The sequence below is a fragment of the Nilaparvata lugens genome, chromosome 3 (assembly GCF_014356525.2).
Source record: "Nilaparvata lugens isolate BPH chromosome 3, ASM1435652v1, whole genome shotgun sequence".
NCBI classification, from domain to species: domain Eukaryota; kingdom Metazoa; phylum Arthropoda; class Insecta; order Hemiptera; family Delphacidae; genus Nilaparvata; species Nilaparvata lugens.
In genome coordinates, this window is record NC_052506.1 from 47,517,086 (window position 1) to 47,543,393 (window position 26,308).

The following is a 26,308-nucleotide window of genomic DNA, read 5'->3' on the forward strand; positions in this document are numbered from 1 at the left end:
GTAATCCCTTCCAGCATATTGCAATTTCAAAGCAAAATCCTAACCCCCTAACTTATTTTTCCACCTTTGAAATATCAAAAACCATAATTCCACCTGTTTTCTAGCCCTTTATAGCATATTGAAATTCTAAAGCAAAAACCTAACCTAGCCTTATGGAACATTATTGAATATAACTTGAAATAACCTAACCCCTAACCCTTTCACATTCAATACTTTGGATTTCAAAGCAAAATCCTAACACCCTAACCTAACATTTCACCTTTGAAACAACAAAAACATAACTCTACCTGGACCCTAGCCCCTTCCAGCATATTGCAATTTCAAAGCAAAAACCTAACCTAGGTTAGGTGGCAACCTTGCAATGCGTGAAAAAGATAGCGCCATCTGCTTTGTTGAATAATACACAAGGATAGCAACACCATTGCAAATCACACACCGCCATTATAACGTGGACCTCACTATGGATACTCAAAGAGTACTTTTGAATAACTATGTGATAACTGTGACCGTTGCTGAATTACTCTTCTACTCTGTGGTCTCGGTCTCAGTTAGCACCGTATCGCGCATGCTTTAGTAACGGTTTTTTCCCCGTTCCATTCAGTCAGTTCTTTGAATGTAACGTTCTTTGTGATGATGTTTACAGAGCACTGTAACTGGAGCCAATCGTCATTCTATTTTGATGATATTATCATCCAATGATGATTTATCATTAAATTCGATATAATAATCAATATATTATTATTATTTTATTCAATAAAAGAAAAAGTACTTTTAAATAATTTAATTGATAAAATATAACGGTTGTTATTCAACTGATGTTTAAAAACACTATAACTAAGTCAGCATATTGTAATTTCAAAGCAAAAACCTAACCCCCTAACCGCCCCTTTAACATTTATAACATAACTCTTGGTAAAAACCTCAAATCTGTTCCAGCATATTGCAATTTCAAAACAAAATCCTAACCCCCCTAACCTATCTTTTCACCTTTGAAATATCAAAAAGCATAATTCTACCTGGACCCTAGCCCTTTCTAGCATATTGCAATTTCAAAGCAAAAACCTAACCTACACTTATGAAACATTATTAAATATAACTTAAAAAATCTAACCCCTAACACTTTTACATTTAATACTTTAGATTTCAAAGCAAAATCCAAACCCTCTAACCTATCCTTTCACCTTTGAAACATCATGATCTCAGCCTTTCCAACCAAACAGCTGATACTAGCATATTGCAATTTTGCATATTGCATAAGCAAAAACCAAACCTATCCTTATGAAACATTATAAAATATAACTCTTTTACATTTAATACTTTAGATTCATTATTTGCATATCTGATGAATTTAACTGTTTATTATTGTTAAAAATAATCAATATTATTTATTTGTCAAGAAAATATATTTTTCAGGGGTGAGTCAGACCTTGAAACAAAGAAGTGTTTTTTTTTGTATTGGTCTGTGTGTGTGTGTGTGTGTGTGTGTGTGTGGTGTGTGTGTGTGTGTGTGTGTGTGTGTGTGTGTGTGTGTGTGTGTGTGTGTGTGTGTGTGTATGTGTGTGTGTGTATGAGTGTATGTGCATCTGTGTACACAATATCTCATCTCCACATTCAATGGAATGACTTGAAACTTGGAACTTAAGGTCCCTACAATATAAGGATCCGACATGAACAATTTCGATTGAATGATATTCAAGATGGCGGCTAAAATGGAGAAAATGTTGTCAAAAACAGAGTTTTTTGCGATTTTCTCGAAAACAGCTTGAACGATTTTGATTAAATTCATACCTAGAATAGTTATTGCTAAGCTCTATCAACTGCCACAAGTCCCATATCTGTATAAATTTCAGGAGCTCTGCCCTAACTATGCAAAGTTTAATTTTAGATTCCCAATTATCAGGCTTTGATTGATTGATTGAGTACTTTATTTATGTAGATTACAATATATACTGGCTTATACACTTATATACAATAGCTTACAATACAGCAAAATTATAGATGAATTTACATAATATAGACTAAGAAAATCAATAAAAAGAATTATTGAAAGTATATGATATGAAAAAGTAATTTGTAATATAATAACTATGGATAATTATATTGTTATGCATCTACATAAATTGGCGGAGCTTTGGACATATCAATGTCCATTCTTCGGAAAGAATATTAAAAATATCCTTCCCACTAACTCTCTACCAAAATAGGTTTCAGATACAATTTAAACAAAAACTTTCGAGTGGAAACGATTAAGCATGAAAATCTCTACAATTAATGTCCAGCAACATTTTCACCTAAAATTGAAAATAAGCTCGAATTTCGAGAAAATGTGATTATCCAGTTGCAAACTGTTGGCAATTGTTAATTCTATTAAATCATTCACTATGGAGAGATAGCAGACCTCGTATGTCTCCAGCGTTATTGTCCTGTCACCAGCTGGCTCAGATCTTTGTTTATAAGTAGACTTGAGATGCGCGAGAACACTAGCGTCAGGTGATCAATTCTCATAATGAAAGGAAAGTGTCTCTTCCTAAGGAAAGTTTTGTGAGTGCGCCACACCAGATTATTTACATGGTGCAAATACTAGATACGTCACGTGACCTTAGGAAGTTCCAATCCTGGTCTTCTGATTGGCTCGTGGCAGTGAATGAGATCAATTGATCCGGATCATTAAAAGTGATCCTACCATCAATACTATAGTGAGGTCCACATTATAATGGCAGTGTATGTTTGACAATACTGTTGCTGTCCTTTTCTATCATACAACGAAACAGATAGCGCTATCTCTCTCTTGCTTTGCAATGTTGTCAGTTTGCCAGAATATTTTATTTTTGACAGTGACTGTACAAAAGTAGACAAACAATTCTCAGCCGCCATTTTTTTTCTTCATTCTATCAAAATACTTGAGTTCACAAGTTGTATAATTGATTTAAAATGTATTTTTGAAACAATAAAATAATTTTTAGACATTACTGTATGATAAACACAAATTAAAATACCTGAAATGACATTTTAAAAGTTGATAACTAACCATCCTATATAGACTCCATCCTTGCTTCAGTTAGGCTACACATATAGGTTAGACCTACTCGTACTGGTATAAATAATATTGAAAGGTTATTTCAGAATTATTTACAAAATTAAAATACCTGAAATGACATTTTAAAAGTTGATAACTAACCATCCTATATAGACTCCATCCATGCTTCAGTTAGGCTCCACATATAGGTTAGACCTACTCATACTGGTATAAATAATATTGAAAGGTTATTTCAGAATTATTTACATTAAAATTACTTTATTTGGATAGGATTTCTATTTTTCTATTATCTTTAAAAGAAATTGGAGTAGAATACCTACAGTAGAAGCTCTCTTAACCGACCCCTACGGGACTGGACTGTGGTCGGATAACGAAAAAGGTCAGTTAAACTGAATAATATTGTAAATAGTCGTAATAGGTGTTAAAATCATTCAAACACGTGAAAAAAAGCTTTTAAAAACAGCTGTTCCTAAACTTTCAAAACTACTGTAGCCATTACTCACCCAATAGTCCTTATGATCTTCCATGTCCCTTGATGAACACCAACACCGAGTTTATCACTAATACTTTTAACAGATTCCCCTTTATCAAGACGTTCTATTGCTTTTAGTTTTTGTTCCATCATCACAACCAGTCTCTTCCGTTTAACACCACTCATCTTACACTACTGTACTTTACACTAACAAGTCAATTACATAAACAATTACGGTATCAAAAACTGTTAAATATCAAAGTTTGCAAACACAGTTAGCACACTAGAAACTGCCCGCACATAATATTGAGAGCAACTGACTGAATTTTGACTTGCTACGGAATCATATGTTCGACCTGTTGAAACATGAAAGTTATTTTTGGATCGTTATCGCAGCAGCAGCAGAAGTTTGTGTATTCCTGGAAACGGTCGGTTAATCCGACAGGTGGTTGATCCGAGGTCAGTTAAGAGAGCTTCTACTGTACTAAATAACTTAATTTCTGTTGTTTTGAAATTCAGATTGTTGTATCACTGCTTTTTAAATTAGCCACCATTTCAGATTTGTATAAAAATAAAAATCTGATTTCAGTTATGAGAGCAAATTTTTGAATCAAATTATGAAAAAATATATTTTCATGATTAATTTGACATTTAATTGATTATTTTATCAAGGAAATGATAATTATTATTGAATCAAATTTAATGGGTTGAATTGAGTAATAGCTGTGTACACTCAGTGGCAAAATGGATAGACTTGGCAACGTTTTTCTCCTATCTTTCTTCACTGCCATTATAACGTGGACCTCACCATTTCCGAAAGGAGATAAGAATCAATTGAGAAATTCTCTCCCAGTATAGATGAGAGGGAAAAATTCCCTTGGTGACAGATTAAAGTGAATCCATATTACTCTAATCCAAAGTGAGGTCAATGACTCTCTCTATATCTAATTGAATTGAGAAATTCTCTCTCATCTAATGCTATAAATCTCTACGTTCTTTTACATTTTTTATCTGCAATATCGTACAAGCATTTCCAAAGTTCATCGGAATTTTTAACAACAGATAATGACGAATCATTTGTACAATCATAATGTAGATGACCGCTGTCTAGAATATTGAGCAGTTCGAAAATCTCAGATAGAATCGAAAAGTGTACATTTTCTGTTTTTGTTAACGGTAAATCAACATCTTGACATCCTGTTGAAAATTTAATATTCTTCGCAATTGAATCAAATTCATTAAATGAAATTGACATCAAGAGACGAGATAATTTTTTGAATTTTGAAAAACCATAACACTGCATCTTGCAGATGTTTGATGCGAGTCGAATGAGGGGGAAAGAATTCTAAATTGATGATATGCACGTGCACTAAAGATTACCCCACACGTGCTGTCTGCTCTAGCTCTAAATTAATGAGATGCACGTGTTATAGGCGCACGTGCACTAAAGATTACCACACACGTGGTGTCTGCTCTAGCTCTAAGCAGCAACTAAACTAAAAAACGTGAATGGGATATCGGAATGAAAAATCGTTTGAAGGCAGAAAACGTTTATTTACACATTTCACTACAACAACACATAACTTCATCTTCAATTCTAATTAGCTTATCTATACATAAATTATGAGGACGATAATAACATAGATAGTCTCTTATATCATTTAAATTCACCGTGCTTAGAAAAATGTCTTTCAATTGCTTCGCCAAACTATAATTTTCAGGAGTTGATTTCCTAATTGCACTTTCACACTCATCGTACCAATCAATACAGTTTTTTAACCTCACTTCCAATTCGTTGTCGGGAGCCAACCACTTTCTCGGATCCATGATGTTGAGCGAATGAAGAAAACTAGGTGTAGGCAGGAACTATTATAGAGTAATTAAGCGGTCTTTCTTCATCAATTGACGATAGACAACATGTACGCGCTTTATGCAGTCTCAATGCATGCTGGCAATAAACACACTGTAGATCCTTTCCGTTGTAGAAGAATCCATAACGAGCAAAGTTTCTTTTCTGTGAATTTGTGTACATCGGAGCCATTTTCATACTTTGCATTCGATTGTTTTCGCACAAGAATTATTTGTTTGATACATATTTTTAAACAACAAAGAATTATAATGCTGGGCAGAGAATAACGCACAGCGAGAATGTGGATTATTTTTATGAATGTTGCATGCAGCATAACACCATGAACTAGTGAAAAAGCTGAAATCAGGTTTTGGAAAATCCTCTGGTATGCATTGTACGTTGCTATGCAATCTTCTTAAAAACTTTGCTTTCTCAGTTCCTTTTGTGAAAATTTTCTCATAAGCTGCAAGGTAATCACGTATTAATGACTCATTGTATTCTAAATCTCCATCTTCCCATTTTATTTTATGATAGTGACGTTCTAACCATGTTGCATCGTTATACAATTTTGCACTCAATTCTGTCTTTGCAAATGGCGATTTGAAATGGAACACAATATAATTATTAAACTGATCAATTATGGCAAGTTCTTTCACAATAATTTGATTACAATCTTGTTTAAACCAGTGAAGATCAACCGTAGCAATTTTAGCAGTCGCTTGACCTTCTTTCTCTTCGTAGGCTTTGTCTCTCCCCTCAGCGGGGGCGGCGGGGGCGGCGGGCGCGGCGGGGGGTTCCTCAAATCCTCCTTTGTCCTCCCCCACCTGCAGCGGCTTCGGTAATCCTGCGTCTCTCCCCTCCTCCTCCTCCTCCACCTCCAGCGGCTTCGGCGTACTGCACCTTGCTTCATAATAGAAACTATCAAGATCGCACTGAATACCAATAGAGCAAGTTTGCGGCTTATCCAAAATATCAGAACACAAAGAATAGGACATGTTGGCTGTTCAAAGGTGAAACTGATAATGGCTTACATTTGTCGCAGTACACACCTTATATAACCTGCAGTGATGCACTCTATCAACAAATTACTGAACTTCTTTCACCATACTCGTGAGAGGTGTGTATTCCATCACACGATCGCTAATTAAAACGCAATATGCGGAAGTATTTGCAGGTACTGCACTTTTAAATTCCATTTCAATACGAACATCTGTCGATGATTTCAAATGACTTGGTTGGTGTGAACAATCTACAACAATCAGTGGTGTTGATTCACAAAATGTTTTAAAATCGATTTCTGTTCCGAGTTCACTATTGATTGAATGATTATAATACGAGGGTGCGAAATCCAAGAACATGCGGTATAAAACCTCCTTCTTACCTAGCAGATTTTCATATGGATAATACTCACTGTTCAAATATACTTTAACATTGTAAATACCGCAGCTATCGAAATTAGATATTGATTTATTTATTTTATTCTTACGATCAGTTTGAAATGCAATTATAACGTATTTTGGACTATCAAAACTCGATGTGGTACGAACCGCCCAAGAATGGTTAAGTGAATTTTGCAAATTTGGTAATTCACAAATTTCCCAATGGCGGAAACCTAATTTCAGTGGAGTGTCAGCATCGAGCAGTCTCAAAAATTTCAGTCTTACATGATCTTCTAAAGTTATGTAGGGCATGCGCCATTGCAGTTTTGTAATTTTCACACTAATCAGTTGAGTATTTTCAGACGTGATGATGCGTCAAACATAATTCCCTATTCCTTACGTGTATAAGCCAGTTCTTTCCTTTATTATAGTATAGAAAACTGAAGAATACATAATACTTAGAAACCTCACAGAATCATATTATTGATTTTTCCAATACATCATTAAATTTTAGTTCGATTAGGATCCTCCTCAATTTGAATCAGGCAGCCTTTTGTTTTCCCAATTCCAAACAAAATACCTAAAATACTCGTTTCACTGGGAATTCGTGTCTGATAGTACATTATAACTGAAGAATATAAATTATTTCTTATTTTATTGTGATCTATTCATGTTTTCCTTATGAAATTCAATTATAAGCCTACAGCATGAAGACTATGTCCAATTCATTTGTACTGGTGGCAAAATTTTACATTAAAAATAATTATTTGATAAAATCCAAGTTCAATAGTAATGAAAACAAATTACTTCAAAAAATAATTGATAATAATACGTTTCGAGGGAAAAAATTAAGAACAAAAAAAATGGGATCCTCCTCGGGGATTCGAACCGAGGAACCATCGCTCCATAAGCAGGCCTTTTACCGCTGCGCTACATAGACGTTCATAAACGATAGTCTTATAACCTGCTCATAAACAGACACACTTTGGGCTATGAAACTTCATGTAACCTACGGTAGCATAGATGAAATTGAACATTAATTCTGAAAAATCTAGAAGGAAAATTGAAATTTGGGCTTCCAGGTGCACGAGATTGATATTTTTAGAATCTATGTTCAAAATTTGGAGATCTAAATCATTCCCGTTTCTCCGGTATGCAATCCACAAGTTGAAATGTTTTGATGCAAACAAACGAACAAACGAACACACGAACAAACACAACCCTACTCTCTCTTATTATATAGATAATACTGTAATTATTATTATTGTATTTTATTATTATTTGTTATTTAGTTATAGCATTAGTGTTATTAGTTGTCCTAGACTACTGAAGAGTAATTATTATTATTTATTCTTAGTTATATCATAGAGGATAAATAGTTATACTATGATGAGGTCCACGTTATAATGGCAGTGAAGAAAGATAGGATACAACGTTGCCGATCCTCTGTCTTGTCAATGCCTTCTATGGAGGGTAACTGATACCGGTTTATTGATTTAATAATAATTGTTCATTCTTTTTCAAAGGAATCAATTATATTTTATCAAGCAAGAAATAATATTTTTCAATAATTTCATAATTAATATCTGAAAATATTTTGTTAATTGATTATTAATTCTTTATTGTTGAGAGACGATCTGGAAACAGAGCAAAGCGAGAAAGAGATAGCGCTATCTGATTTGTTGAATGATAGACAAGGATAGCAATACAATTGCTAATCAAACACTGCCATTACAAGGTGGACCTCACTATATTCCATATTCATTATCAGTTCAATTTAGAATCAATATTACTTGCGAGGAGTGAATAAATTATGGCCTCATTTGATTGACGTTTTATTTTAATATTCCTGAAATAATTTTCCAAGCATATCAGTTCATAGAATAAATTTAAAACACTCTTGATAGAATAATGTACTACATACATAATATTTATTACTGTAATAAATATTATTTCAATTCAAGATACTAATCTTTTTCTTACTTACCTTTTTACTTCTCTGAAGTCTTCACTACAGTAAATATACAGAGTTTCCCACCAAGGTTGTTACAGCCATTGACCATGGATTCTACATGCTATTTTTGACAAAAAAGGTCCAGTAAACTTTTTTCCTATCGACCTTCGTTTTCGAGATACTTTGTATAGATTTTTAGATATTTTCATAATATGCCTACTTCCAGTCATTAAATACTCAATAACTCAAAAATTACTGGTCGAATTTCAATTTCAAGGGTATTGTTGGAAAAATAAAAAAAAAATTAAACAAGATTAATGTAATTTTATTTGTTGTTTGATATTTTGTAGTTTTTTTACGAGGGCTTCAACTTGAAAAATGCTATTCTTCAAATTCAAAATGTTTTTTCTCGATTTTTCTAATATAATGGTTTCAATTTATCATTTATACTTATTTAAAAGCTTATGAAATGGAGAAGTTTTTGAAATATTGAAATAGCTATAATACCCAGAAAAAATCGAAAAAAACCGGTTTGAAATTTGATAGAATTTGTTGAATGAGAATTGATATTGTGGAGTTTTTTCCATAATTGGAAATACAGAGTTTTATTCTGTCACATCCACATTTATTAGACAATACAGGACTGCAGTTTAGTGTTGAAACCAACACATCTTCAGCTCTGGTGATGCTCAGATGCACATGTCCACTTAACCAAGACCTACAAGACAACTTGTATATTTATCTTTAAAGGTTTGAAATTGACTTTGAATTCGAAAAATAGGACTTTTCAACGTCCCTTTTCCCATCCAACTGCAACTTCCAAGCTTGTCAAGCTAGGGCGAAAACAACGGTCGATAGGAAAAAAGTTTACTGGACTTTTTTGTCAGAAATGTCATTTAGAATCTATGATCAACAGCTGTTACAACCTTGGACACTCTGTATAACCAGATTATACGTGTGGTCATATGTGTGGAAACCTTCAATAAGTTGAAGACTGTTGAAGATATAATACTGTAACTTTCAGGATAAGTAGTTATTGGTCGAATACTCCACTTTCGACGTACATCTGAAAACCCCTTATAAGGGGGTGACATAGGGGTTGTAACTTGAATATTTAAAATGTAAATACCCATTGTGTGATATTTTTTGAGGCATTTTTAAAACAAGAAAGATGGCTTGAATAAAAATATTCTATGATATCTGTATCCAAAATGGCGACTGATTGAAGCTCAAGTTTTTAGAGAAATGAGGGGTTGTAACTCAAATATTTAAATTGTAAAACCCCATTGTGTGGTACTTCATTATGAAGGCCTTTTCAAAACAGGAAAGATGACATCTATAAAAATGTTCTATGATACTTGTATCCAAAATGGCGGCTGATTGAAATTTCAGTTTTTACTTTATACTTCAATCAGCTGCCATTTTGGATACAAGTATCATAAGGGGTATTCACAATGTTAGAGTTAGCTGGCTAAGTCGAGCTATTCGCTATCTCTTGCTATTTGCTAAGTCAGTGTTAACTTGATGCTATAGTAGCTAGTATGTTAGAAAGAAATAGAAGACAAGATAGCAGATAGCGCAGGTTTGAGTCTGCTAACTCTAGCTAACTCTGTTAAAACGGCGGCCATATTTTTGTTTTGGTCATATTGGTAGCGAAAGTAAGGTTATAAACTTTGATTTACACAAATTAACCGCTTGGAGTGCTATTGGAGTTAGCTTATAGCAGTTGGTTTTAGATGGTACGGTACGTTAACAATCCAGAGTTAGCAAATTGCACGTCAGCTGGCTAAAACAACATTGTGAATACCCCTATAGAACATTTTTATTGATGTCATCTTTCTTGTTTTGAAAAGACCTTTATAATGAAGTACCACACAATGGGTTTCTACGATTAAAATATTTGAGTTACAACCCCTTATTTCTCTAAAAACTAAAACTTCAATCAGCTGGCATTTCGGATACAGATATAGAGAATGCCATCATACAGAATTGATGCCATCATCTTTCTTGTTTAAAAAAAAACTTTTGAAATAATGTACCACACAATGGGTGTTTACAATTGAAATATTCGAGTTACAACCCGTGAGTCACTCCCTTATGAGGGGTTGAAATTCAGTTGTACGTCAAAATAAGGTGGAGTATTCGACCAATAACTTATCCTGGAAGTTACAGTATTATATCTACAACCGTTTTCAACTTATTGAAGGGTTCCCATACATATGACTCACTCTGTATAGCTACTGTTGTCTTCACCAGCAGTCAGGGGGCCAGGGAATCGTATTTGTGATACATTAATGTATCGCAATAAAGTTACCGTACTTATATTGTGAATATTATCACAATAATAATATTATCCATTTTGATATTATAAGAGTATTTTTTTGAACTTGATCTACATGGCACTTCAAATATTTACATCTCTGACCAATTTGAAGAAAATATAAAAAATCTGGTGTGTTACACTCACACAACTTTCCTTGCTCATTGAACTGAAAGCCTCATTCTCAACGAGAATAATTTAGGGGAATAACATAATGACTATTGGCGGCAACATATTTGAAACTCAGACTACTGTATATGTGTATATATAATTGTTTTCAGAGTACTTTTTCATTTGAGTAAATTGTGGAATTCGATTATTTTTTTAAAAGTCGTCAACATAGCTGTTCTACAGATGAAATATCTTGACTATGTGTACTTTCTATAAACTGCTCTACCTACCTACCTCATACACGAGAAGGAGGTTACAAAGTCCATTTCTTAAGGATGAGGTGGGTGGACCCTCCATTAGTTTCCTAGGAAAAAGACTCATGCCAGTTCATAGAGCTGATAAATAAAGCATACAGGGTATGAATTTGAAAAAAATCAGTCATGTCATTTTTGAGAAAATCGTGAAAATTATGGTTTTTTAGTAATTATCCGCCATTTTCTCATTAATATTACGGAGCTCCTAAAATTTTCCCAGAAATGAGACTTATGTCAGTTGATAGGGCTTATGGATAGCTATCCATGGTATAAATTTGAAGAAAATCGTTAGAGCCGTTTTCGAGAAAACCGTGAAAAACATGGTTTTTTAGTAATTATCCGTCATTTTTTCCGCCATCTTGAATTGCATTTTATTGAATTTCTTACTGTCGGATCCACATTGTATAAGGACCAATTATATATAAAACCAATTAGAATATAAAACCAATTAAAATATATAAAACCAATAGCGTATCGAAATGTATTAAATAATACAATAAAAAAGGCTAAATCAGATTATTTCAAGCTGAAACTGGAAAATAGCAAAAACAACTCTAGAAAGAAATCCTTTTCAATCCTTTTCAATTTATTTATCCTTTTTACAACATAGTTATTGTACAAAGTAGTTATGAAATAAATAACTTAAAACTAAAACAAAATAACTTAAAATAGCAGGTTTACAAAAACACGGAAGGTCCCTGCAAAGGCAAAGCCTGTGCGCAGGGGCCGAGTGTTACAAAAAACTACAGAACCAAAGTGAAAGCATAAAACAAAAATATAAATTATAAGTATGAAATTCGTATAATAAAAAATCTCGAGAATACAGACAATCAACAAGAAATAATGAGCTTATTTGAGAGAAAAAAAAGAGTTGAAAGGTGAAAAGTTACAAGAAATCGAACAAATCAGTAGAGTTATGCGATGTGATCCATTGACTTATTTCGTTAGAAAGATTTCTGGTCAAATTGTTAGAGATAAAATGATCAGGTATTACGTTTACAAGTTTATGCACAATGTAATTGAACTGCCTTCTACAAATGGATAAAACTGTATGATGAGATTCGAAAGTGATGGATGAGGGACGAAGATTGTACGGTGATAAACGGAGATTGAAAAGATTACTATGCTTATTCATGTAGATTATCAAGTTTTTCGTGTGAAGCTGCCTGACAGTCAGCACATTCAGTTCCCTGAAAAGATTGTCACTAGGGAAACGTCTGGGCTTTCCAAGAATTGCCTTTAATAAGGTCTTCTGAATAACAATTATCTTATTCAAGTGATTCATGTAGGCAGCGCCCCAAACGATAATCCCATATTGAAGAAAAGACTGGATGTAAGCATAATAAACCAATCTAGAAACGGCTATGTTACTCAATTTACTGATAGTGTAGAATTTGTTGATCCAGTGTTTAAGCTTATTACAAGTGACATTGATGTGGACATCCCACCGAAGATGTTGATCAACAGTGACACCCAGATACTTGAAGAATTTTTCTCTACCTAATTTTGGACAACTACAATCTGATGAATCTGAAAGGTTACAATCAGGACTATGAATATGAATATGAGTGAGATCAAGCGGCAAACCAACAACATTCGGTGAAAAGGCTAAAAATACACTTTTCTTTGCGTTGAGGGTAAGAATATGCTCATCTAACCAGGCTTTAACAGTTCTCAATCCAGATTCAGCCCTATCTTTAACCTCTTCCCATGAATTACCAGTAAATATTAAGGCGGTGTCATCTGCAAAAGCAAGTGTCACACAGTTCACAATATCAAGTTTGATTAAATCATTAATGTAAATGAGAAAAAGGATAGGAGATAGCACCGTGCCCTGTGGGAGACCAAAATCACTCAAAAGTCTAGAACTAGTTTTATTTTCTAAGGTAAGCTTTTGATGTCTATCACTCAGGTAACTGGTGAATAATCTAAGGGGTACACCACGAATTCCTAATTTCTCCATCTTGTTCAGTGATTTTGAATGAGGAATGGTGTCAAAGGCCTTAGCTAAATCCAGGAAAATGGCTATTGTTTTATTATTATTAGTGAAGTTATTGGCAATTGTTTGAGTTAAGAGAGTTATAGAATCAATTGTATTTTTGTTAGTCTGGAAGCCATACTGCTGTTTATGAATGACCTCGTGTTTGACTAAGTAACCAATTAATCTAGACTTGATTACTTTTTCCATTATTCTTGAGAAACCACTTAACAGGCTGATTAGGCGGTAATTGGTTGGGTCCTTAGGATCCCCCATCTTATGAAGCGGTATAATATTCGCTAACTTTAAACTAACAGGGAAGTGCCCTTCTAAAAAACAACGGTTTATTATTACTGTTAATGGTTTAACAATGTGTGGAAGTATAATTTTCAATGTTCTATTGCTTATTTTGTCAATTCCCGGAGCAGAGTTATTGTTGAGAGAGTTAATAATAGCTGATATTTCACTTTCGTTTGTGGGTGATAGGAAAAAAGAGCCATGACCATTTACAGAAGAGTTCATGAACAGATTACCATCAGATGCATTGGGATTATTACTTATCAGCTTTTCAGCGAAAGTTTTACCTACTTCAACAAAATGACGATTTAAGATGTCTGCATCAATTTTAGGAACAACCTTTTTACGGCACTTACCCAATAATTCATTCAACGAGTCCCAAACTCTCCTAATATTGTTTTTATTCTGATCAATCTTGTTTTTATAATAGTCGCATTTACACTGTTTTAATAATTTATTAAGCATATTTCTGTAAGAGATGTATTCGGCTTTTAATATTACATTAGAAGGCTGTTTAGAGAGCTTTTTAAAAAGTTTATCGCGTTTAGCAATTGCCACAATAAGTCCCCTGGTGATCCAAGGCTTCAAAGGTTTTAATCTATGTGGAATATGTACTTTAACTGTAGCCTGTTCTACATGGGATGAAATCTTGTCAGTCAAAAAAAGCATTTGATCATCCAAGTGTAAATTAGGGCTTAACACCTCACTCCAATTTTCTTTTTGAATAGAAGACAATAATTTATCATAATCAACTTTATTGTAATAATTAATAGGTTTGTCAGACCCATCAATATCAGCCGCAAGATCAACGTGAACACTAGTACAAAAATGATCAGTTATATTAGTTTTCATAATAGAGCTGATAACATTATCAGAATTGAACGAAGAGTTCTTGAAAAAAATGTGATCGATACATGATTCAGTATTGTTATAAATTCTTGTAGGTTTATTTATGTAGGATTTCAAACCATTTAACGATAATATTTCAAAATATTCACTGGCTAAATTAGTATTTCTATTCAAATGAATATTCATGTCACCAGCGAATATTACATTAGATTTATTCCTTAGATTTAACAAACAGTCATTCAAGCTGTTCAGAAAAATATCAAAATTGGATGAAGGCGATCTATAAACAGCGATAACAGTTATCTTTTCGCTAATTCCTGGCACTTGTACATCCAAACAAATAGAGTTGGCTTCATTAATCTCACAATTCAGCTCATCTACAATCAAGTTACTTTTAAAAAATATACAGATTCCGTTACATTTATTGATTTTTCCTATTTTATTAATTACTGAATAACCATTTAGGTTAAAATTGAATTCATTATCATCGACCACCCAAGTTTCACTAAGAATTATAATATGAAAGTCAATTGAACAATTACTAATTACGTAAGAGAACTGATCGAAGTTTTTTTTCAAACTTCTAATATTTAAGTGGATGACATTAAAAAAAGAGTTGCATTCTCTATTACCAAACAACTCAGTTCGACACTGGAAAATATTCTCAATTTCAATCGTATTGTAACATTCGAGGGAAATATGTTCGTCAACGTCATTGACAAGAACCATACTTAAAAAAAGTAAGAAAGAAGAAAGAAAGAAAGAAGAAAACGGAAAGTTAAGAAGAAGATATGAAAAAGCTTAGAAGAAGCCAACATATGCACGTTGAGTCTCCACAATCTTATCGTAATGATTCATATTAGAGAGAGAAAAAAGATGACCATATCTGATGCAAATAAAATCAATTATAAAATAACGAAACTACCGTAGTTACCTCGGCAAAATATGAAAACTAAACTTAGAAATCCTAATCTCCAACCAGACACTCACGCATCAAGAAATCCTGATTACTAATAATAAAAAGATGTTTTATAATAAAAATAATAATAAATATGTTTTATAATAAAAATAATAGATGCTTTATAATAAAACTAATAGAAAATACTTGTTGAGTAGTTTAACAGAAAAATCAAGACACCCAGGACGCGAGCACAAGTTGAAGAGAGAATAATAAAGAATTTTAAATACAAAAAAAAAAAAAATGAATTAAACAAAATTGGCTATAGATATAGATACCTTAATCATGTAGTAGACTAGGGCACAAACACTCACTCACTTTCATTCATACGAATGCGAGCTTTGGAGAACTGAGAGACCGTTTTCCCATTCTTTTTCCAAAACACAACACCATCTCTACTCCACACATTTTTAAATCCAATCTTGATACACAAATCTTTGAAAAACGTACGTCTTTTCATGGTAAGGTCCACATGAATGGAGAATCCCGTACCCTTCAAATTTCGTCTGCCCGTGATGACTAAGTTTCGCTTTTGGTAGCTGACAAATTTGATGAGAATTTGTCTGTGAACCACACGAGTAGAAGACGAGTCATCAGCAGCAGGAGGGTGGAGGTGGGTCGCGACCGACACGGTGGCATCTGTCGATGTCGTCCGGGCAGATTCCCACATTCAGCTTCTCATTCAGGAGACTAACGACGGTGGCGGTCACATTCTCACCTTGAACCTCCGGAATACCCGAGACACGAATATTATTTCTTCTCGAGTACTGAGCTAGCTCGTCTAGACGAGGATCGAAATCCTCCTCCAGCCTTGCGATGTTACTTTTGAGGGTATCCACCTCACTCGCGAGCCTCCTAGTCTCGTCAGCCATAGCCTCGAGTCGCCAGTCAAGTTCGGCAAGCACCTTAGCGCTAACCTCGGCAGATAGTCGCTCGCACAAACGCTCCTCCAGGCGGGCAGCAATCTTGTCAACGAAGGCTTCGTTTGACAGCAGTTTTTCAAGGGCGGCTGCTATCTGGTTCTCTGTTGTCATAGCAACCGGGACGCCGTCTGCAGAATGCGGCCGGGCCTGGCACTTCTGCTGCTTCTTGTGTTGCTGCTGTTGTTGCTGCTGCTTCTGCTTAGCCGGTGACGGAGCGATAGCCAGGTTCTTATCTTGGTTGGAGTTGGCACTGGCAGCGGAACGAGTTAAAGCCGGAGATTGAGATTTCATGTCGAATATCAGTATATGCTATTTAACTGCGTAGGAATCAGATGTGAATGAAAAATTATAAGGTAGATCTGTGACAAATGTAATAATCAACAGATATGCCAAATTTCAATAGAAAATACGGTTAAAAATCCACTCAACAAGCACTAAAACTGGGAGCTCAACTACAAACACGTCAGCCTTCAACCATTTCTTATCTCACACTGACAAATGGGATTGTATTACTGAAATGCTTGATATAGATAAAAACACGTTCAGCCAAATATAGATCCAGATATTTTGAATGATCATTTCACAAGAATTGGTGAAAAATATGCGAGTCAAATCCTGGATGATATCCATAATATTGAAATACCTGACTCATTATCCCCCAGTCCTAATAACAGCATTTTTTTCAACCCAACTAACAGCACTGAAATACTTGATGTGATAAAATCTTTGAAAAACGTACGTCTTTTCATGGTAAGGTCCACATGAATGGAGAATCCCGTACCCTTCAAATTTCGTCTGCCCGTGATGACTAAGTTTCGCTTTTGGTAGCTGACAAATTTGATGAGAATTTGTCTGTGAACCACACGAGTAGAAGACGAGTCATCAGCAGCAGGAGGGTGGAGGTGGGTCGGGCGACCGACACGGTGGCATCTGTCGATGTCGTCCGGGCAGATTCCCACATTCAGCTTCTCATTCAGGAGACTAACGACGGTGGCGGTCACATTCTCACCTTGAACCTCCGGAATACCCGAGACACGAATATTATTTCTTCTCGAGTACTGAGCTAGCTCGTCTAGACGAGAATCGAAATCCTCCTCCAGCCTTGCGATGTTACTTTTGAGGGTATCCACCTCACTCGCGAGCCTCCTAGTCTCGTCAGCCATAGCCTCGAGTCGCCAGTCAAGTTCGGCAAGCACCTTAGCGCTAACCTCGGCAGATAGTCGCTCGCACAAACGCTCCTCCAGGCGGGCATCAATCTTGTCAACGAAGGCTTCGTTTGACAGCAGTTTTTCAAGGGCGGCTGCTATCTGGTTCTCTGTTGTCATAGCAACCGGGACGCCGTCTGCAGAATGCGGCCGGGCCTGGCACTTCTGCTGCTTCTTGTGTTGCTGCTGTTGTTGCTGCTGCTTCTGCTTAGCCGGTGACGGAGCGATAGCCAGGTTCTTATCTTGGTTGGAGTTGGCACTGGCAGCGGAACGAGTTAAAGCCGGAGATTGAGATTTCATGTCGAATATCAGTATATGCTATTTAACTGCGTAGGAATCAGATGTGAATGAAAAATTATAAGGTAGATCTGTGACAAATGTAATAATCAACAGATATGCCAAATTTCAATAGAAAATACGGTTAAAAATCCACTCAACAAGCACTAAAACTGGGAGCTCAACTACAAACACGTCAGCCTTCAACCATTTCTTATCTCACACTGACAAATGGGATTGTATTACTGAAATGCTTGATATAGATAAAAAACACGTTCAGCCAAATATAGATCCAGATATTTTGAATGATCATTTCACAAGAATTGGTGAAAAATATGCGAGTCAAATCCTGGATGATATCCATAATATTGAAATACCTGACTCATTATCCCCCAGTCCTAATAACAGCATTTTTTTCAACCCAACTAACAGCACTGAAATACTTGATGTGATAAAATCTTTGAAAAACAATGCAGCAACAGGTGTTGATGATATGTCAGGGGTGTTCTTGAAAAAAAAATTTTCAATTCATAGTTAAACCGTTGGAATATATAATTAATAAATGTTTTCTATCAGGCTACTTTCCAAAAAGGTTCAAAATTGCAAAAGTGATAGCTCTTCACAAAGCTGGTGATCATACACAACCCGGAAATTATAGACCTATAAGTCTTTTAAGAGGTTTTTCAAAAATATTTGAAAATTTGATCAAAATTAGATCAGTTTGTTTCCTAGATAAAATATAATTCATTCATAGTAATCAATATGGGGTTCAATCTGGTAAGTCTACCACTGATGCTGTTCTCCACTTAACTAACATCATAAATAACAATTTCAAATTCAAGCATAAAACACTATCAGTTTTTTCAGACCTTGCAAAGGCGTTTCATTCCATACCACACAAAATACTATTGCAAAAATTACATAATTGTGTAGTTAGGGGCATAGCAAACGATCTGTTTGCGAGTTATCTAACGGATCGCTCTCAATATTTGACAATTAATGGTAAAACAAGTTTGAAAAATCTTTCTGTATTTGGTCTTCCTCAAAGCACATTCCTTTCACCATTGCTCTTTTTGATTTATGTTAATGACCTTTTGAATCTGAAAATACCTAACTGCAGAGTAATTTCATTTGCTGAAGACACGGCTATGGTTTTTTCTGGTGTGTCATGGAGGGATGTATATAACAATGCAAATGAGGGCTTGAGAATTGTAGAATCATGGTTTGATAGACATGTACTCACCATCAACCTGAAGAAGACTAAATTTATGACTTTTTTTCTACTACTGAAATAGGTCAACCAGTACAAACCTTGTCTTTACAAAGGCATTCTCACGCTTTGTTAAATCATGTGTATTGTGATTGCCCTTGTATTGATTGGGTGAAATCCTTAAAATATTTGGGTATAATGATGGATGATCATATAAAATGGGATACTCATATTGAATATATGTGCAGACGGCTTAAATATCTAATTTATAAGTTTTATAAACTAAATCAAATAGCTGATATGGTAATAATGAAAAAGATTTATTATGCTCATGCGCAATCACTTTTCCAATATGGAATTGAGATATGGGGGGCTGCTTATGATATCCATATGGACAAATTATTCACATTACAGAAACACCTTATCAGAGCTGCATTATACAGGCCAAGATTGTACCCTAGTAGACTTCTTTTTCAAGAATTCCAGGTGCTTACAGTGAGGCAAACATATGTTAAAAGAATCATATTATTCATTAATAAGAATAGTGATACATTCTTATGTTATAAATTTTTAAAATATTATTGTCATGGCTTCCTTGAATTGGTCTTTTCGAGTTTGTCACTTGCTTGTGATTTTGTTACTTTGTCTTATCGTTTGTAAGTATTGAGATGTGACCTGGTTTCCATAATTTTAGTTATTCTAGTGATTTGAATAAGCTCTTTTTCTTTCTATTGACATGTTTGCTGTACCTAGTTGTTCGAACTCACTGCCGGCGCACAAGTTTTCTTTTCCGGTAGTGCCATTTTGTAAGTTAGATAATTTATTTTATCAATCTGTATTATTTTATGGCAAATAAATGGATTTGAATTTGAATATAGGACCAAATTATATATAATTTCAAGTCAATCGGTTAATTGGGAATGGAGTTATCGTGTTCACAGACATACACACACACATACACACACACACACACATACACGCACACACACATACCAATACCAAAAAATCATGTTTTTGGACTCAAGGGACCTTGAAACGTATAGAGAACTTGAAATTAGAGTACCTTAATTTTTTTGGAAAGAAATACTGCCCTTACTTATGGTAATATAGGGCAAGGAAAGTAAAAAAATCACGTTATCACTGTAATGTGAACTTGTATAAATCAAATACTAATGAAAAATTATTGTGATTTTTCATATTTACTAATTAATCAGAAATGTAGAGTCTAATGTAAATCAAATTGAAATAGCAAAACATACTCATATTAATACTAGAGACGCCCTGGGTTATAGAACTCGCTCAAGAACTGTTGTATTAATCTCTGAGATCTTTTACAAGTATGATATTACAGTAGTAGGTTTCATGAGGATCCTATCCAAATTGGAAAAAAAATACTTCCTGTCGTTTCAAAACTTTTGTCCGCCATCTTGGATCCGTCATATGGATCCAACTTCATTTCAAATCCAGCTTCATTTTGAATCCAACTCAATTTTCTCAATTGTCATATGATACATGATTTCGATACAAAATTGAGAATTTCATAGAAAAATTAATGGCGAAACCCGCACATCAATATCTCAAACCGTTTCAATGATCTCAACATTTGACGATACTAATAAATGATACAAAAATGAAATGAATGAATACCTATACAATGAATAATCAGGTGTTAGTGAACACTGATTGTAGCTCCTACTCACAAATTTAACACTTTGAACAAAAAAATTTGTCATAGCAACTGCTATCACAAGTAGTATTATTAATTACGTGTAGGTTACAGACAGACGTTAGCGGAGGCGAGTCAATATAGAACTTATAAATTAATGTTGTGTATTATTCAGCTGAAATCATGTGTCGGCGCATGATGTCTGTCTGTCTGACAGGCTGAGTGATATCTCCCAAATAGCATCAGCTTTTTAAATGAATGGAAAAATTAAAGAAAGCAATTAATTCCAGCTGACTAAAATGAAAAAATCAAAACAAATTTTGGCTAAAGTGCACGTCCAGTGTCAACATACCTGTCATCAAATGTTTGGTTGGGATCGATTTAGTATGTTATTTTGAGCACAAAATCACAAAAATTGAACGGCGCTCACTATTGTTTTTAAAATAAACTAAGTTCAAAGTAGCAGAACTTTACATGCATTTTACCTATAAGTGCAACCATAAGTAGCTAAGGTTAGGAAAAGCTGTAGGTTAGGAAAAGCTGTAGATTAGGAAAAGCTTTAGGTTAGGAGAAGCTTTATGTTAGGAAAAGTCAGATTGGGAATATCACAATTTGATGATTTCAATAATCAAAATGGCTGCTACTCATAGGTTGAATGCATGTAAAATTGTGCTACTTTGAACTTAGTTTATTTAAAAACAATAGTGAGCGCCGTTTAATTTTTGTGATTCTGTGCTCAAAATAACATACTAAATCGATCATAACCAAAAATTTGATAATAGGTATGTTGGCACTGGACGTGCACTTACACCCAAATTTTCTCTTATGCACTTTCAATGTTATTTTTATAACCTGAAAAGGACGAGGAAGTGAGTCAATTTTGTTGTCCAACGAACTTGACCTGTAAAAAGGTTCGAAGAATTTGTGTTCAAAATTTCAAGCTGATTGATCAATTCTCTCTAAAGTTATTGAAAATACAAACAGACAGAAAACGACTTAGGCCTTCAGTAAGTCAAAAGTGAGAACTTCGCTAACGCATGTTAAAAATTAAATTTCAATATCTATTGGAGTTTAGTAAATGACCACAGCCTAAATAATGATATAGTGCCGGTTGCACAAAAGCCGGTCAAACTTTAACCGTGATTAATTCCACGAGAACCAATCAGAGAAGCCGTCTTTTCAAAAACGTATCAAGGTTAAAATTTAACCGGCTTTTGTGCAGCCGGGCCTTAGTCTATTAAAAAACTTTTACATGATAATGATTTTTTCTCTGTTGAGTAACATATCATATTTCTTCTCATTTTGTTCATAATATTATATTATAAATTAAGTAGTACTTTTTTGGCTTGGCTCTTTGTGACTCCTCCTCAATCATTGCCCACGGTCAAATCATGCTGGCGAGCGGAGAGAGGATCATAAATAAATATCCATTATTTGAAAACTAAATTTCAGATTTTTCATCGAGTTCAGCAGGCTACGGTTAATATTATTTCGACTTCCCCTTAAAAATAAATTGTATAAACTATATTTTTTGCTTAAATAGAATGAAATGAAATAGATTGTTTCAAAAATAATAATGCTGAAGTGGCCCTGAATAGGCCAGATAGAGATTAGATAGCATTCTATAATTTTGTCTGGAATCAATTTTCAAACTTTAACATCATAGGCTTAGTTTTAACTAATTGATATATAGTAACTAATTTTTAGTTACTATCTATTATAGTTAGGCAGTATAAGAGGAGGCTGTGATTCATAACTGCGCGAAGTCTATTGTTCACAGAAGTACTAGTGCTATAATATAACCATTATGATTATATAGTTACTGTAGTTTTGACTTGATTCCCAATTTTCTCAAGACTTCATGATTTTCACTTTAGTGCTCAAATATCGATAATATTATTAAGAAACCAGAAAAAGTGGGAATTATTGATTTGAAACAACCTAGGCTTTCATATAAGTTAGCCTATAGTGAGGTTGAATGTTTTTCTTTGTTTTTCTTTTTTGGAGGGGGTTATGAAACAATATCTCCAAATATTGAGAGAATGTGTGCCCACCTCTGTCAATGGTGGAAATACCTGTTGATCAATGTTCACAATTGGAAAATTTTGGTCGTACTCTCTAAAAAAAGCAGCTGAGGCATTGTTAAAGAATATGAATTACTATTAGACAGTCACACATACTATATTAAAAAAAAAATATCATCACATAATGATCACAATATAAACGACTAAAGTAATCTATTGAATTTTAAATTTTCAGGATGTATGATTTAAAGATTGAATGGAAAAAGTTTAATCTGTAAGATGATTTGCTAATGAGTTTGAAAGTTCAAGGAAGGTCATAGAGTTTGAAAAGCCTGGTAGAACCCATCTTGGAAAATTCTTGAAGAGCAAGGGATGCCTCTCACACAATGTGTTAAGCGTGTTGCCTAACTTACTCCTAACATTTTCACTTTTACTGTGCTTACACAGTCGTGATATAGGCCTAATAAGGCCTGTGTGTCAGAAGTAGTGTCGACCATTTTAGGGTATTGTTCCTGGATGATAGGAGACTATAAATGTCGTATTTTAAGTGTCCAAAACTCTGCGGTTATCCTTATAGCTGCCATTTTGTTCTATTCACTTAGGAATTTTTATCTCAAGAACAAAACGATGTATTGATCTGAAATTTGGCATGAATATTAAATTTATGCTATGAAGACTCAACTTTAGAAAATAAAAAAAAATTTTCATGTAAATTTCCAAAATGGCGGCCATTTTAAATTTTTGATTGCAAATTTCACGAAAACCGTTCACGTTAAAGAAAATTCACAAGTGACTAGAAAGTTAGCAAATTTTATCAAGATTTCAAGGATATCTCATTTATTAAGATTGGTCGGAGAATAACAGAGAAATTAATTATTTTCGTATTGCATGCATGACCACTTTTCACAATTTAAACATCAATATTACATTTTTAATTCCAATTGTATTTAAGACTAGCAGGGTACCCGTGCTTCGCTACGGGAATTAAATGATCAGATTATTTTTGTAAAATATTTATAACCTGAATTCCACCAAAGCCGTTATAATCGTTTTTGAGATCCATTATACAAACAAAAATTGCTTGCTGAATATAACTTGAATAATAAATTAATATAGTCTCGTCTCTGTCATACAATTTTGTATCCGAAAAGGTGCTCTCCTCGATGAAAATGTTATTATATATAGGACCGTTTCAAGTTTCATTCAAATACATTTCTATAATACTTAGTTACCCAAAAATCGTTGTCAGTAAGTGTGATGATTAGTTGCGTTGCTATCACCTCAGTTTGAACAACACATTCAACTCTGTTGAAATATACATTCATCTGCGTATTTTAAAAAGCAATCAAAAGTTAGTGATGCCTTATGGTGTCACCCAGTTGCTCTTATGCACTCATCTTGACATCAGGGAATATTTTTATCGAATCATGCAATGTTTTCAAATTATAATGCTAAATGTTATAACCACAAATGTTAATTTTCTCTCTTCCTCTCTTCAGTTTTCAACAAACGATGGAAATTTCTGTTTCAATAAGCTGCCACTTGGATGATCAATTTTTCCTATCAAGTTATCTTAGAGATGAGACTCAGCTCAAATTTTTGTATCACGGACCTACTATTTGCTAGGAGCATCTTATGATATGCCCTCTATCGGTAATAAATAAAAAATTAGGCCACAGCTTGGCATGAAAATTATTGAGTCTAATCATTTGAATTATTAGTTGATGTGTTGGAAGTGCTCTGTAGAATAGTAGACTAATTGCAGCGAATTTTGTGGAATATTGGGCGGGGCTTAAGAGTCAACCTCGACTTTATCCATTGGCAATTAATATTTCTTGTTGACAGTTATCAAATTAGCAGTGATCATGTCATTTTTGCTTTTGCTTGATGCAATTGAAAATAGAATTCCAAATCAAATTTATTTGGAATTGGTTGACTCTCGTATCCATGGATCTGTTGATTATTCTGGAATTTCTGGCATAGCCTATCGCTCAAGCTGGTTCACACCGAAGTTATTGACTAATTGCAGTGAATTTTGTGGAAATCAAGTTTATTTGGAATTGGTTGACTCTGGTATCCATGGATCTCTTGCTTATTCTGGAGTTTCTGGCATAGCCTATCGCTTAAGCTGGTTTACACCGAAGTTATTGACAAAATGATGATAACTTAATCCGTATGGATTCTATTAGATTGAACAGAACTTGACTAACACATATGTTCATCAAATGTTTACATTTTGTTAATAACTTTGGTGTAAACGCAGCTTTACTCTTCGTTTCACTTATTTAGAAGTGTAAAAGCAGCCAATCCACTGATTCTTTCTTCCATGGAAGTAAGAGTCCATTATATTATATCAATTACATTATATTATAAGAGTCCATTCATGATAATTAGTCTAACATTTAATGTGGCTGATTTCTCATGTCCTAAATTTTACTACTATAAATATTAAAGTGGGAATTTCAAAGTAGACATTTTAATGTTAGTTTCAATAATTCTGAATAGAGTTTATTCGATCACTTTCATTATTGACTACCATTATATGATTTCTTTCTTTAATCTTAGCTTGAAACCAAAAACTTAGGGATGAAAATTTGAATGTAAATTAACATGTAACTTAATTTAATTTCTATCTAAATTGAGAACTTTAGTATTTACTTGTGATTCATTAATATAAATATCAATAGGTTTGTCTTGTGTCATGTTATGACATCAATATCGGGAACCGAGCTTCGCTCTGGAGTACAAAAGAATAAAAAATGTATTACGAATGAAGATATTATAATAACATTCATAGTGCATACTGAAATGTTCTAATCACAGTAAATTGAGATTAATTCCCAGAGGAATGCAAAAATTTCCCTCACAAAAGCCCGGTTGCACAAAAGCCGGTTGAATTTTAATCCTGATTAATTTCACGTGAACCAAATCAGAGAAGGCCATTTCAAATAGATGGATCTACTGGAATTTATCAGGATTGAAAATAGTCCGGCTTTTTTGCAACCGGCACTAAGTACCTGATTGAATGATTACAAAAGTTCAACAGCTGAGTCATAATTTTGACACAGTCCCACACACATGAACTCGCTCACTCACTTCCATCATCAACAGACGACGAAATAATTATTATCAGCTGTTTTTCCAAGGATAAATAATAATTATCCTTTCAATGTCCTTCAGCGAGTTTTCCCAGGGATGAGACCTAGTGCAATCGAATTTTTATTTTATAAACCTACTATGCTCTGAATTTCGTGAGAATCGTTAGAGCCGTTTTCGAGATCCGGTGAAATACAAACATATAAACATCTAAATATCTAAACATCCAAACATCTGAACATCTTAACATATAAACAGAAATTGCTCGTTTAATAGTATAGGATGAAAGGAAATGAAGGACCAGCTGATGGAATAATATAATGCTTTTTTCGATATAGTTTTTAGCTGATTTTGGAACATGAAAATATCAGGTCAAGTAGCTCAAAAGCC